This window comes from Sarcophilus harrisii, chromosome 4 (assembly GCF_902635505.1).
Source record: "Sarcophilus harrisii chromosome 4, mSarHar1.11, whole genome shotgun sequence".
Lineage (NCBI taxonomy): Eukaryota > Metazoa > Chordata > Mammalia > Dasyuromorphia > Dasyuridae > Sarcophilus > Sarcophilus harrisii.
In genome coordinates this window covers 397,142,971-397,156,125 of record NC_045429.1, presented here as the reverse complement: position 1 = coordinate 397,156,125, position 13,155 = coordinate 397,142,971, and the positions used below count along the sequence as shown (strand labels likewise).

At 35.9% G+C, this 13,155-nt stretch overlaps 1 protein-coding gene and 1 long non-coding RNA gene across 3 annotated transcripts in view; one reads left to right on the top strand and one right to left on the bottom strand.

Annotated features, from left to right (window-relative positions):
* Positions 1–13,155, top strand: part of DPYD (dihydropyrimidine dehydrogenase) — a 968,100-nt gene that overhangs the window by 881,503 nt on the left and 73,442 nt on the right. The window lies entirely within an intron of this gene.
* The window catches only part of LOC116423583, a 42,403-nt gene continuing 38,995 nt past the window's right edge, over positions 9,748–13,155 (bottom strand). The window contains exons 2-3 of the long non-coding RNA XR_004234186.1: positions 12,047–12,147; positions 9,748–10,219 (exon numbers count right to left, since the gene is read on the bottom strand). This is a non-coding gene — a long non-coding RNA (uncharacterized LOC116423583). The remainder of the gene's footprint in view (positions 10,220–12,046; positions 12,148–13,155) is intronic.

The following is a 13,155-nucleotide window of genomic DNA, read 5'->3' as shown; positions in this document are numbered from 1 at the left end:
TTCCTCTCTTCTTATAACTGTCTGTACCCAGGTAGATAACAAGTCAAGAAGTTCTCTTCTGATTAGACAGGGGACTCTTTAAAGAAAGAAATCTCAAAAGTCAGACTGGCAGGGTATGGATGAAGAAGGAATTTCAGAAATTTAATGCTCTAAAGAGAGATCATCCCTTTAACTGTGTTATAATAAGCAGGCAAATGGTATTAACCAATCAATTCTATCCTATTCCTATCCTGGTTTAGATCTTCTTATCCTTCATGTAGACTTATTACATAGTCTCCTAAAGGCTTCCTACCTCCAATTCTTTCAAAAAAACACTTCAATTCCAAGAAGCTTTGGTTTAGAATTCTAGCTCTATGAGAAAGTCACTTAAGAAAGACAGCCAAAGATCAGTAATTAGAACATTATCCTCAGTCAAAAAGTGTGCAAGTTGAGTGACCCTGGGATTTAATTTCTCAGTGGTCCTAGGCGATTCTCTTTTCATATGCCTAGCATTGTAAAAAGTGCTTAATAATTTTTTTGGTACATTCTCTAAGACTAAATTATAGAGAAAATGCTGATAAGAATTGATAGAGAAAGTTTCTCCATTCATAGTTCCAGACACTAATGACTAGGGACTAGTCCCTAGTGGGACTAGTCCAAAAACAAAACTGTCTAAAAAACAAGGTACAACCTCTCTAAAGCTGTATCTCCGAATGTCTACAAAGGGAAATGCTAACTCTTGACTCCATATTATTGTTAGGAAAACATTTTGTAAATTATCATTACATAGCCATTTTCATCTTCCTAAAAACATGGTTATGTCACTACTATGCTCAAAATCTGTAAGTTTTCCCATTGCCTAACTGATTAAGATCCTTATTCAATACCCTTCATAATCAAATCCCAAGCTGCTTTTCTGGCCTTACTTTCTATTCTTCTCCATATATACCAAAAGCTCAATTTAAATAGAACTAGTCATAGTTTCCTGAACAAAGTCTAAATTTTTTCCATCTTTTTACCTTTGTTCATGACATTCCTTTCTCTGATGTATTCAAAACTCAACTAAAAGACGACCTTCCTCATGGAGGATTTCCTGATCCATGTCCTTTCCTAGCCCCTGACCTCTGTTTTATCTCTCCTTCCCTAAAAGTACCAAAACATTGTATTCAGTATTGAACATTATGTTAATTTTGCCTTTTGTTACCATTATTTGTCTATTTTTTTTTGAATGGACAAAGTCAATGATATTCCCAATATAATGCTTCACATACAGTTGGTGCTCCAAAAACATTAGCCTAATAAGTATAGTAATGACTAGAAAAGAGTAGAAGACTAGATTCACAGAATTTCAAAGGTAGAAGGGATCAGAGACTCAGTTGGGAGTATTCAATCCAATTTATACTGGAAATATAATCCTTTTTACAGCATCTCTATCAAGTAGCCATCCAGCCTTTGCTTGATGATCTCCAATGTGGGGGAACTTACCTTTTTCCAAGAAACTCAGACTTTAGGAAAACAATAATTGTTAGATCGGTTCCCCCCTCCTTCATTTTTACCTCATGTCTAATTTTTTTTTCCACGTAAGTCTTTTGTGTATTTGAAAATAGCTCTTGTCTATCCAATCCTACCCCTCCCTCTTGGGTCTTCTCTTGGTTAAATAGCCTCAGTTCCTTGAACTGATCCTCATATGGCAGGAAATATTTTTGTATTCTTATCCAATAGTAGACTCAGGCTCTATAATCACTTCCTTTCTCTGGCCAATCTGCCATGGAAATTCCAATTGGCATTAAAAAAGACTAAATGTTTAATATAGGCACAACCCTAAGCCAACAGAATTTATCAAGCTGGCTCTGATATCAGTAAGCTTCCTCAACATTTGCCAATCCAGAAACAGTTACAGGCAATTCCATTGTCAAATTACTTCCATGTTGCTGTTATTTTACCAAGTGAGCTAGCTGGGGACTTAGTTATTATGATCATACACATTTCTCCTCTTTACCAAAGCTCTAGGCCAACCTGCAGAAAGTATGGCTCCCCATGGCCAAACCTTTTGAAGTAGGAAAGGATAAAACCTAAGAATCAGGATCACTGAGGAAAATTTAAAATTGTATTATGGGTTATGTGGATTTTTCAGTACCTATTTCCTTATCCACTCCTGGCCCTTTCCCTCTCCCAAGGTATTCTTCATTAGACTCAATTTAAGCTGTGAGTTAAAGGTTTTATATTCTCAATTGGTAAGTGGGCCCATTAAAAAGCCATGTATTCATGTTGACTCCTGGGCATTGGCCATTTTAGCACATTCAGTGCTAACAGTGGACACCATGCCAGGAGAATCTGACTTCTGGTGCAAAAGGATAAAAAGAAAGAAGAAGGAAAGAAGAGAGGAAAAGAATAAGGGATGGAAAAGAAAGAGAGAGAGAGAGAGAGAAGGAGAGAGAGAGAAAAAAGAGAGAGAGAGAAGAAAGGAAGGAAGGAAGGAAGGAAGGAAGGAAGGAAGGAAGGAAGGAAGGAAGGAAGGAAGGAAGAAAGAAAGAAAGAAAGAAAGAAAGAAAGAAAGAAAGAAAGAAAGAAAGAGAGAAAGAGAGAAAGAGAGAAAGAGAGAAAGAGAGAAAGAGAGAAAGAGAGAAAGAAAGAGAGAAAAGAAAAGAAAAGAAAAGAAAAGAAAGAAAAAAAGAAGGAATAGTCAAGCCCTGCCAAAAAAAAAAAAAAAACCAACAACAACCATAATTCCTTCCTGTACTCTGTGGTTTGTTTTACTTAGGAAAACGGCCTGGTTATACCCTGCAGCATGCATTCATTACAGTGATCTTTGACTGGCAGATGCAGAGTAATAGGATGCATATTTTAGTGCTTATTATAATACCCTGTCCAAAAACAACTTGACAAATTTGTGATTTCGACAATATCTCATTTTGCTGGCTGCAGTGCTCTGTGATTGCTTGGCCCACGTGGTTTCCAGATTATGCATACCACCAATGCTTCTCATTAAAATGGCCACAGTTCACCAGTTTCGGTAGCTTGGAACGAACTTGGAATGAATTATTATACAACAAAGAGGCTGCTGTCATGCAGAACAAAAGACAAGCAAAAGAGAGCTTGGGCTTAATGAGGCTAAGTGAGTGTCTCCCCTGCATCACAGCTAGTTGACGGCCTTTGAGCGTGGATTTTTTTTCTCCACAGGCCAAAACCTTTGGTCTATTATTTTGTGTTTATGCACCTTGAGGCTAATATACATTTTAATATGCTGCACATGGAGAAAAAAAAATCAACCATTAGATTAGAACATGTGCACTCCCTGTTAAATTAATGACAACCGAACATAGAGATAAATTTAGGTTTTCATATTTAATTATAGCACACTGCAGTACGTTTAGCAAGGATAAATTGCACTATTATTATGCTTCATTTTTTTTGACATCTTCTCCTATTAACCATGCACACTTGGCCCCTCAGCGCCACGCTAACATCTTGCTATGTATCATCTTCCTCTCATACTTTTCAGTTCTTAGCCATTGCCTTTTGGGGGTGGATTATTTTGTTTGTTAAATTTAGTGAGAGGACAGGAGTTTGTAATCACTATTATTTTGGACCTTATGAAGAAAGCAGGAGATTATGATTGATATGCTGAGGTGGGGGGAGAGGAACTATACGTTAGTTTTAGTCACACTTGTAGTACTGAACTGGAGTGACATTTCCAAACTTCACTATTTTTCCAGTATACTTCAGGGCCACAGTGCAGGCCACGAACCTGCCCATTCTATATTGCCCCAGAAAACCACATCTGATCTTTTATGTAAAGCATTTTCAAACCTTGAACACTGTATAAAAATTATTATTACCCATGACCATCTCCATCTCCCCATGACCTTAACATCCTTTGTAAAAATCAGATGATAATATCCATAACTATAATAAAAACAATTTTTTAAAGATATCACCAGATCAAATAATCTTGACCTCTGATTTTGTGTGAAATAAAGAATTCTCAAGATATAGAGACCTAGTAGAAAAAGGAATAGAATAAAGTGCAGATCATTCCTGTTATTCTGTCTCCTACTAAAAAGTTAGCTTCTAGAAGTTTAGCTTACTCCCAATACTTTTATTCAATTACAAAAGGAAACACAAAAAAATCCTGTTATTTTATGTACCTATGCTATTATTAGTCTACTGAACATCAGGCATATGTATGTGATTTTTTAAAAAATAGTATAGTGAATTGTGCCAGGATTATCTTTATCTGAATTCAATTAAATATAAGATGATAATAATGTCACTGGTGGGGAAGGGGGTTGGGGGGTATGGAGAGGAAACTCCCAATAACTGTTGTTCCCCGGGGCTTTTACTTGTTAATCTGAATATATCTGTTATAGAAATAAGAGCATTTTACTTATGAAATGTGGATTGGGAAATAAGGAATTCAGTATTCTTTTGGAAATAATTTAGGCAAAGCTAGTAGGGAAGACCAAGAATGTGGCTATTCAAACTGTGAAGACCACCAGCACAGGCTTACAACAGCAAAGTCCAAGTGAACTTTGTCTGAAAGGCTGCTGAATAACTTGTTTTGTTTTATTTTGGTTTGGTTTTTTTGCTTAGAAGGTTTTGACCCTATCTTACATTATGTCAAGAGTGTTATTTCTAGCTGGCTTCAGAAATGCATTTCAGATCCCTTCTAGTAGTTTCTAATATCCTGGCTTCTACCCTAGCATGGGAAGGGTCTTTTGGGTACCATTTATTTCCAAATGCGATGCCAGGAAGAAAATGGTTTGGATCTAAATTAAGAAAATGCTTATGTGTTTAATTGTTGTTGTTTTAATGTGTTGCAAAAGTTATTTGGATCGTGGAAAAATACCAAAGTTGGGGAGTCAAATCAGATAGGACGTAATATGCTCTGGCTTTATCCTTCATTTTTTCTTACAGGGTGTTTGTTTCATAACAAAAGACAGTGAGATTTGATGACCACAGGGTCATGACGGGAATAATAATTACCATATTAAAGGATGTCTGGATCTCAGTGATAAAGCATACTTCATAGTAATCAGTCAGCATTTGCCAGTGGATGGTTCTCCTTGATGATAGGAAAAAACTGCTTTTTCATATTCATTGAAAATAGTTCTCTCTTCTCTCTGGATTTTATTATTATTTTTATTCATGAGCAACATTAACTACCTAATACTTGGTGAAAAACAGCCAGCAAAAAGGGAAAAAAGAAAAGAAAGAAAAAAGAAAATTACCTAACTTCCTAATTTCACGTTTAGACTTAACTGCAGTTGAAAATTTGACATGACTCAAAAAAAGTACATGGGGGAGAAATGGGCAGCTCAGCAGCCTGCCAAAATAGTATATAGTCCATGTCCATTTTTTTTAGATCGTTAGCTAGGGCAATATAGATGAAGAGAAAACCTCAGAGACTGGAATATCTTGGTTAAATTCTGGCTCCCAGCATTCACTGCCTGTGTGATCCTGATACCTCTCAAAATTCTAGGATGTTTCTTGACTAAAACTTGTAGAGAAAGTGTATTAGAACTTATCTAGGAGTTCTCTCTAACACTAAAATGATAGGTCCTGCTCCTCTTGCTCTCATGTCATTTTCAGATATTTTGAGTGCTTGAACAGCTAAGCCTGAGAAAGGCCTTTTTAAAATATGCTAACATTACATTGAACATTTTGCAGATGAAGAAGATTCTGCTTTACGTAGGTGAAAGGGTCTGCCTATGGTTACATTACAGGGGAAAATTACTACAACAACAACAATAAAATGCCTAATTTAGCTGTCCAGAATCCATCATTGCTTTTAGAAACTAGTCAGTATCAGGTATGAGACATTAGTACAGTCTTCTCTGTAATGTTACTATCAAAGGAGTTCCTGCCATTCAAATATGAAAATCAAAAATACTCTACTCAACTGGGGAATGTTTCCTCGAGATTTAATATAATGCTGAGATAACACACTTCTTTTAAATAAATCTTCTCTTAAAGAAGTAGAGGAAATAATAAATTATCTAGAATAATTTTAATGGAATGTAATTAAGTCACAACTAAGGTGGGATGTTTGGGACTTTGCTCCAGGATAACTAAAAATTGGAAGGTGCTTTCAGTAATAAACTTTAGTGGAATAGAATCAACTGGACTTAGCACCTAGCTAGTAATAATAATTACATAAAATATCATATTAGCATATGCTTCCTAACTTTGGCTGCTAAAAGCCTAGATCGTACTCCTCATCTCTATCTACCTTTGTCCCAGTAAAGTACCCTTATTGTGTCCCCTAGCAGTGGTCCTACTCACAAATGAATTTATCTTTAAAAATTGTGTGTGAGGTGTATGTGTGTGTGTGTGTGTGTGTGTGTGTGTGTATGATTATTGCTTACTTTCTTGAATTTTGTGAAGCTTGCCCTAGGTGAGAAAAATACTAGTTATGACTCTGGTGTGTCTTTGGATTTATAAGAGCAGTAACTTTCTATGCTTGGGAAAATTCTCTCAAGTTTTCCCAGTCAAACAGTTGATCAAAAATAGCAACTGCCAGAGCCAAGTATAAATAAATCCAGATGATTAAAGGTTGAACAACCAAAGCTATCAGAAAAGCCTAAGAGAATGGTAGTTGTTTATATTGGAGAGCAAAAGAAACTGAGATTAGTTTAGCTAGAGATTAAAAGACTAAAAGAAAACTTGCTAAAGATCTTCAGAAATGTGAAGGGCTATTCTACAGAGAATGTTGAATTCTGTGGTACTCAGGTCAAGATTAGGGGAGATAAACACAAACTGCAGCATTTAGCAATTTAATCCAACAAACCTATATAAGAGCTGTATAGTATATAACAGGTACTGTACTAGGCCCTCTGGATAGATGCAAGGACAAAACCAAAGCAATCCTTTTCCTAAGGGAATTTAGATTCTGCTGGTTGTAAGGTAGGGAGAAAGAACATTATGTAAACAGGTAAGTAAATAAGAAATAAATACAAAGTCATTTCAGGGGGATCACAGGAAAGGCCCTCCTCTAGAATGGGATGCTTATGCTAAGTCTTGGAGGGGGCTAGAAAATAACAGAAGATAGAGTTGTATAAGAACAATGTTCTGTACATGGGAAATAATAAGTGAAGGGATCTAGTGATAAGAGATGGAAAGCTGTGCTTTGCAAACATAAAGTTCGGCTGGAACATAGAGTATGTAAGGAACTTCTAGAAATAAGTTCATGGATGCTCTCTCAATAATAGGAGCTAAGTATTTAGGTCACCAAACTTTGAGAATCTCTTTCCTTTTAGGTCCTTGAAAACAGAATAAATTCTCAAATATCCAAAGTATTTTTAGATGCAGTCATGCTTCAAGGAAATGAGATGGTCCAGGTGACTTCCTCAAATCTGCTACAATCCCATTCAGCATATATATACACATGTACATGCATGTATACTTAGACTTGTATGAATACAGACATAAATGTGTATTTCCTTTAGTTTTTTTATGTTTATCTTTATATAGTTTTGTATGTTTATATGTATGTATACACAACATGTATCTATGAGTGTAGCATGCACATGCAAGTGGTATTTTTGTATAGAAACATGTATGTGCCATGTGTCACAATATATTCCATATATACGTGTGTGTGTGCATAAGTAAAAGTTGTGTGTCTACTGCTTGCCCAAGTGAAAAATATATTACTTCCAGATTTTGACTTTGAATTTATAAGAACAAAGGGTTTCCAGGCTGAGAGTCAAATTCTCTAAAGGTTTTCTAGTCAAACAGTTGATTCAAAGTCTTACCTACCTAGCCTATCTTGTATAATGTATAAATAAATATACATATAGTATGTTTATATCTATATAAATACATTCATATACACAGAGAGAGAAACAGATACACATATACCGATTCAAAGATCTAAAGTTATATAAGAGAAAGTATTAGAACTTTCAGATGATCTGAGCCTCATACTATATTATTGGTGAATACTTTATTTGGTGAAACTTACGGAAATTAGATTTACCTCTTCTTACAATAAAACAGAAATGAGTTTGAGAATGTTTACTGTAATACATGAATGTTGCTTTATCCTGAAATTTGGAAATCCCATCTGTGTAACACCTAGTTCAAAGTTAATACATAGCAGATTTATTCTCTTTTTTTCACTGGACTTTAAATTCTGGTCTCTCTATTAGAGGAATAGCTTTTAAGCTATAAACTTTGAGGTGTTTCTAATCTTATATCACTTTATCTGAGCACCCTGACCCATCAGTATTTAAGTGGCAAAAAGCAAAGCAAAACAACACTCCCATCTCTGTGATTGGATTTTCAAGTCTATATTTGTTCACTTGCAGTCCCGAGATTGTTAGCCTCCTAAGTTATTTGATTTGTGGCTGCTGGTTCTGCAGTGCTCTCTATAGTTCCTAGCCTGGAAGACCATTCATTCTCTTTCTGATACGACTCTGTGGTAGAGATGTTATGGCTGAGGTCTAAGCTGTTCCACTGGTAGATGTCATAACCATATCTATGCTTATTGAACATAGTGTTTATTAGAACATAGTATTTAATAAATGCTTGCTAATTGGTTTATTTAAGGATCAAAATATGACAGAAGTCAATTGGCTTAGCTTGAGAGCTTCTTGCCACCTTTGCCTTCATTGTCAATCCTGTTACTCTCCCCTACCTCCCTCTAACTTCTTGGAACTGACTAAAAACTCTTCCTTACTGCTAGTTTCATCTCTGGGCATTAAGAAAGTCCTAATTGCCAACTACAAACCTTCCTCCTCTGCCCCTGAGTCTCATTATATATAGTAAAAGATCATTACACTTGGAATCAGAAATTATCATTTTACAGTCATGTCTGAATCTTCATGAACCCATTTGGAGTTTTCTTGGTGAGACACCAAAGAGGTTTACCATTTCCTTCTCTAGCTCATTTTACAGATGAGGAAACTGAGGCAAACAGGATTAAATGACTTGCCTGGAGTAAGTGTCTAAGACCATATTTTACCTCAAAAAGATGAGTCTTCCTGACTCCAGGCTTGGTACTCTTATCTACTATGCCATCTTTCTGCCTCTAGGGACTCAGGAGATATAGCATGGGCAGTAGTAATAGTAGGATTTACAGCAGCAAGTAGTACGTATGTAATGTTCAGAGACTTGCAAAACCCAGACATAAATCATCTCTCATGTGATCTCCTCAACAAGGAGAACATCTTATGAGATAAGTGCCAATATTATCCTTATTTTCTGGATGAGGAAACTGAGAAAGGTAGATTTTGTGACTTGTCTGTGGTCACACAGCTAGTAAGTGTCAAGATTGGAAATCAGTCTTTCAAAGCCATCTGTTCCCACGGCCAACACTATCCATTGACCTCAGTAGCCATCTGAAATTCATTCAGACTCTGGGTGATGACAGCAAAATCCCTTTACCTTTCTGTGCTTATTTCCTTAGCTATTTGTTTTTGTTGGGTTGGGGGTCCAGACCTGGGATTTCACTAGGATTAGAAACCTGGTGTAAAGAAATTCCCTTTCTTCATTCTGGTTGGTCCTTCTTTGGTATACAGTCTTAAAGATGCTGCCTACAGCCCAGACAAGTTAAATGACTTGTCCAGGGGCCAAAACCTGCACAGACAGTTCTATTACAACTGTGTCTATATGTCCCAAAAAACAACACACTATGCAAAATTGTGCAATTAAAGCCACAGAGATTTAGATTCACAGGTAGGATATATGTTTATGAGGGAGCCACTCAGAATGTCAGGAGACCAGAAAGAATTCCTTTCTGACTCCTTCATCATCTATACAATTTCTCATTCTTCATCTGATGTGGCAACTCCCAAAAAGTTTCAGATAAGTAATTGGTCAGTATAGTACTTCATGATGCTCTTCAATCTTTTTATCCACCTTTTTCCAGGTATTTTGAAGTATAGATATCCTTTTAAAATAGGCATTTATAATGTCATGCCAATAACATTGAGACAGTAATAAAAATTCTTCAGTTGGTTAATCCCATTAGTTAAATTCCATAAAGGAAATATAGCCTGTGGAATATAGCATTGTTTCATTGTTCTACTGTACACGTGGAAGTTAATGATAATTGTCAGGCTTTCCAGAATGATTTGAGATTTTTCTCAAAAGCCCAATTCATAAAATCAGTCAGAGTTTAAGGAATATTTGTTTTTGTAGCATCTTTCTCTGAAGGGTTCAAAACATTATGTTTATTGAAAATATCCCAGTTTTCACCCGTTCTTCTGAGAAATTTATTGTTTCAGCTCTTCATCTGAAAAATAAGAATATGTCATAGAATATGAGTTGGAACAGATCTCTGTACCATCCAGTGTAACTCATACATGAAAATAATCATCTTTATAATATCCAAAAATAATCATCTAGTCTCTGTTTGAAAACTTCCAAGGAATGGAAACCAACACTTCTTGAGGTAGTCCATTCCATTTTTGATTGGGCTTCTTAATTCTTAGGAAGTCATATTGAGCCTAAACTAGCCTTTTTACAATCTCAATCTATTGCTCCTGGTTCTGCCCCCTGGAACCAAACAGAATAAATTTAATCCCTTCAAATACATGAAAACATTTGATAAGTAGTTAGTAAACATCTACTCTGTTCCAAGCATTACACTAGACACTGAGATACAAATACAAAGGGGAAAAAAAAACTACTCATAATGATCTTATATTCTAATGAAGACCACCTATCATGTCCTCTCAAATCTTCTTTTCTCTAAATTAAATATCTCTTGTTCCTTCAACCCATCTTCATGTAACATCATTGGGAAGGACCAAAGTACTTTCCCAATCTTGTCTGTCCTTATTTCTTCAGATTATTAATACCCTTTCTATGCTATGTGCTCAGAACTGAACAAAATGCTCCTGATGAGATCTGTTCAAGTTAATGGGATTAACACTTCATGTTTCCTGGAAGCTATAACTCTCTTAATGCAACTCAAGATTGCATTAGCTTTTTTTGCCTACTACATCAAATTGCTGGTTCATATTAGCTTACAAGTGATATTAGATTTTTTTCAGAATATCTACAGTCTAACCATCCATCCTCCATCTTGAGAAGCTGATTTTTTTGCACCAAAATGAATACCAACCATATTCCTCATTGCACTGCCAACTATTGCTGTAGCTTAGAAAAGGATTAATACTACTGCAGTTCTGACAGAAAGAGAACTAATTTAGTCTTTGAATGAAAATCATAATGTGCAAGGAAAATGTGAAGAAAAGACATAAAAATTGGGGCTCTTTATAAAATAAAGCAAAAAAACTTCGATGTTCAAATTTCAGAAAGTCTCGAGGTTAGTTGGATCCTTTCAGATCAAATCATTTCACAATGGTCAGTGATTTGGGGAGGTGAAATTAATTTTCCCAAATCCATTCTGTGGACTAGAATCAGCATTTGGAAAAAGACATTCTCATTACCACTGCTACACATTAACCAAAGAGCAATCATAAAGTCAGAAGAACCCTTAGTCCTCTAAATCCCTTGAAAATGCTCTTCCCTTAATTAGAAGAGACCAACTTCACAGAATCCTCCAGAGACTTCCAATTAACTAAGCTTCTAGACTAGCATCATTAATACTTCCCTCTTAGTTCCAACAATTTATTTTTATTTTTCCCCAACACTTTTCCACCCTTGAACCTAACCTATATATGTATACGTTTATAGGGAGCAGAGGGCAAAAGTAGAGAACTCATGCAATTTATTAAGGAAGACATAAAAGATACTGCACTCAACACAATAGCTGTGACTCATGCAGACAATACTTTGTCCTACCTCCTGTCTTATTTCCGTTTAGACTGTACACCAGATGAACTAACCATGCCCTCTACTGTTTTGGAGCAAAACTACAAGACCACAATGATAGTACAGCACAAGACAACATGTCTCCATATTCCCCAGAGATTTATTTCTGGCCATATGCTATCTTTCAGACTGCTTGTTGAACAACATTGTTTGTCTCCCCTGGTCACCAATGCCAAGATCTATCTGTGGAGTCATGCTGGCAGGAGAAATGGTCCTCAATTGGTGACAACAAACAAATTCTTTATTACTGACCCCGCCATCTGTCCTGGTTTCCACCTACCATGCTGGTAGATGGGTTCTCCTGAGCAGCTTTCAGACTGGCCGGGTTCAGTGCACAGCCAACCTTTATAAGCGGGGTCAGAAGGAATATCCAGATTGTACCTGTGATTAGACACACATGAGGACACATTTTATTAACAAGCATCTTTTGTCCAGAATTAAGACAGGTTGATAAAGCTATAGTCAGACCCTGCTGTCAGACAAGTCTTTGCTAAAGAATTGTACTAGATATTAAAAAAAAAAAGAAAAAGAAAGAAATGGATGGGGGAGGATACATGGGATCTAAGTGGGATTCTAATGACTGGGAAATGGATGAATAAATCACAACATATAAATATGATAGAATATTATTATTATAAAGAATATGAGGAATTCAGAGAAAAATAGGACTTGTATGAATTGATGAAAAATGATGTAAGCAGACCTACGAAAATAATAAATGTGTTGACTATAAAAATGTAAAATAAAATAGCTCTAGAGGACAATTCTTTGTTCATTTTTTTTCACAAGCATTTATTAAATGTCTGCTCTACATTTAGATTTGTTAAACTATAGAGACAAAAATGAAACATTCCTGGCCTTCCAGGAGTTTCCATTCTATGTGTATACACTTAAGCATACATAAAAAGAAATATGGAGGGCATTAGTAACTTAGGATCAAGCAAGTCCTTGTGTAGAAGGCAGCATTTGATCTGAGCTTGGGAAGATTCCAAGGGGTAGAACTGAGAAGGGTATTTGTTTATTCCAGTGTTGGGGTCTAGGGCTGCCTGTCCAAGACAGGTACATAATATCTTTGTCCAAGGTATTAAATTAAGCAATGGAGTGTCTAAGTCACTTTGGTTAAAAGATAGAGGAGAATGGATTATAATGAAACAGGGTTCTCATCTCTTGGTATAAAGGTAAAGTAGGGGGAGGGAGGTTACAAATGTTAGAGTATGTGTTCATGGTCTAGTGAAGCTGATGGCTCCTTCTCATAATCATGTCCTTAGATGCATAAAATAAGATAAGTAGTATTATGAAGGAAATCAATTATATAGAAACACAGTTACCAAAATATTACTAAAATTTAAAAAAATAGTCTAAGAAATTAGGTCTTTGTTCTTGCTTAGT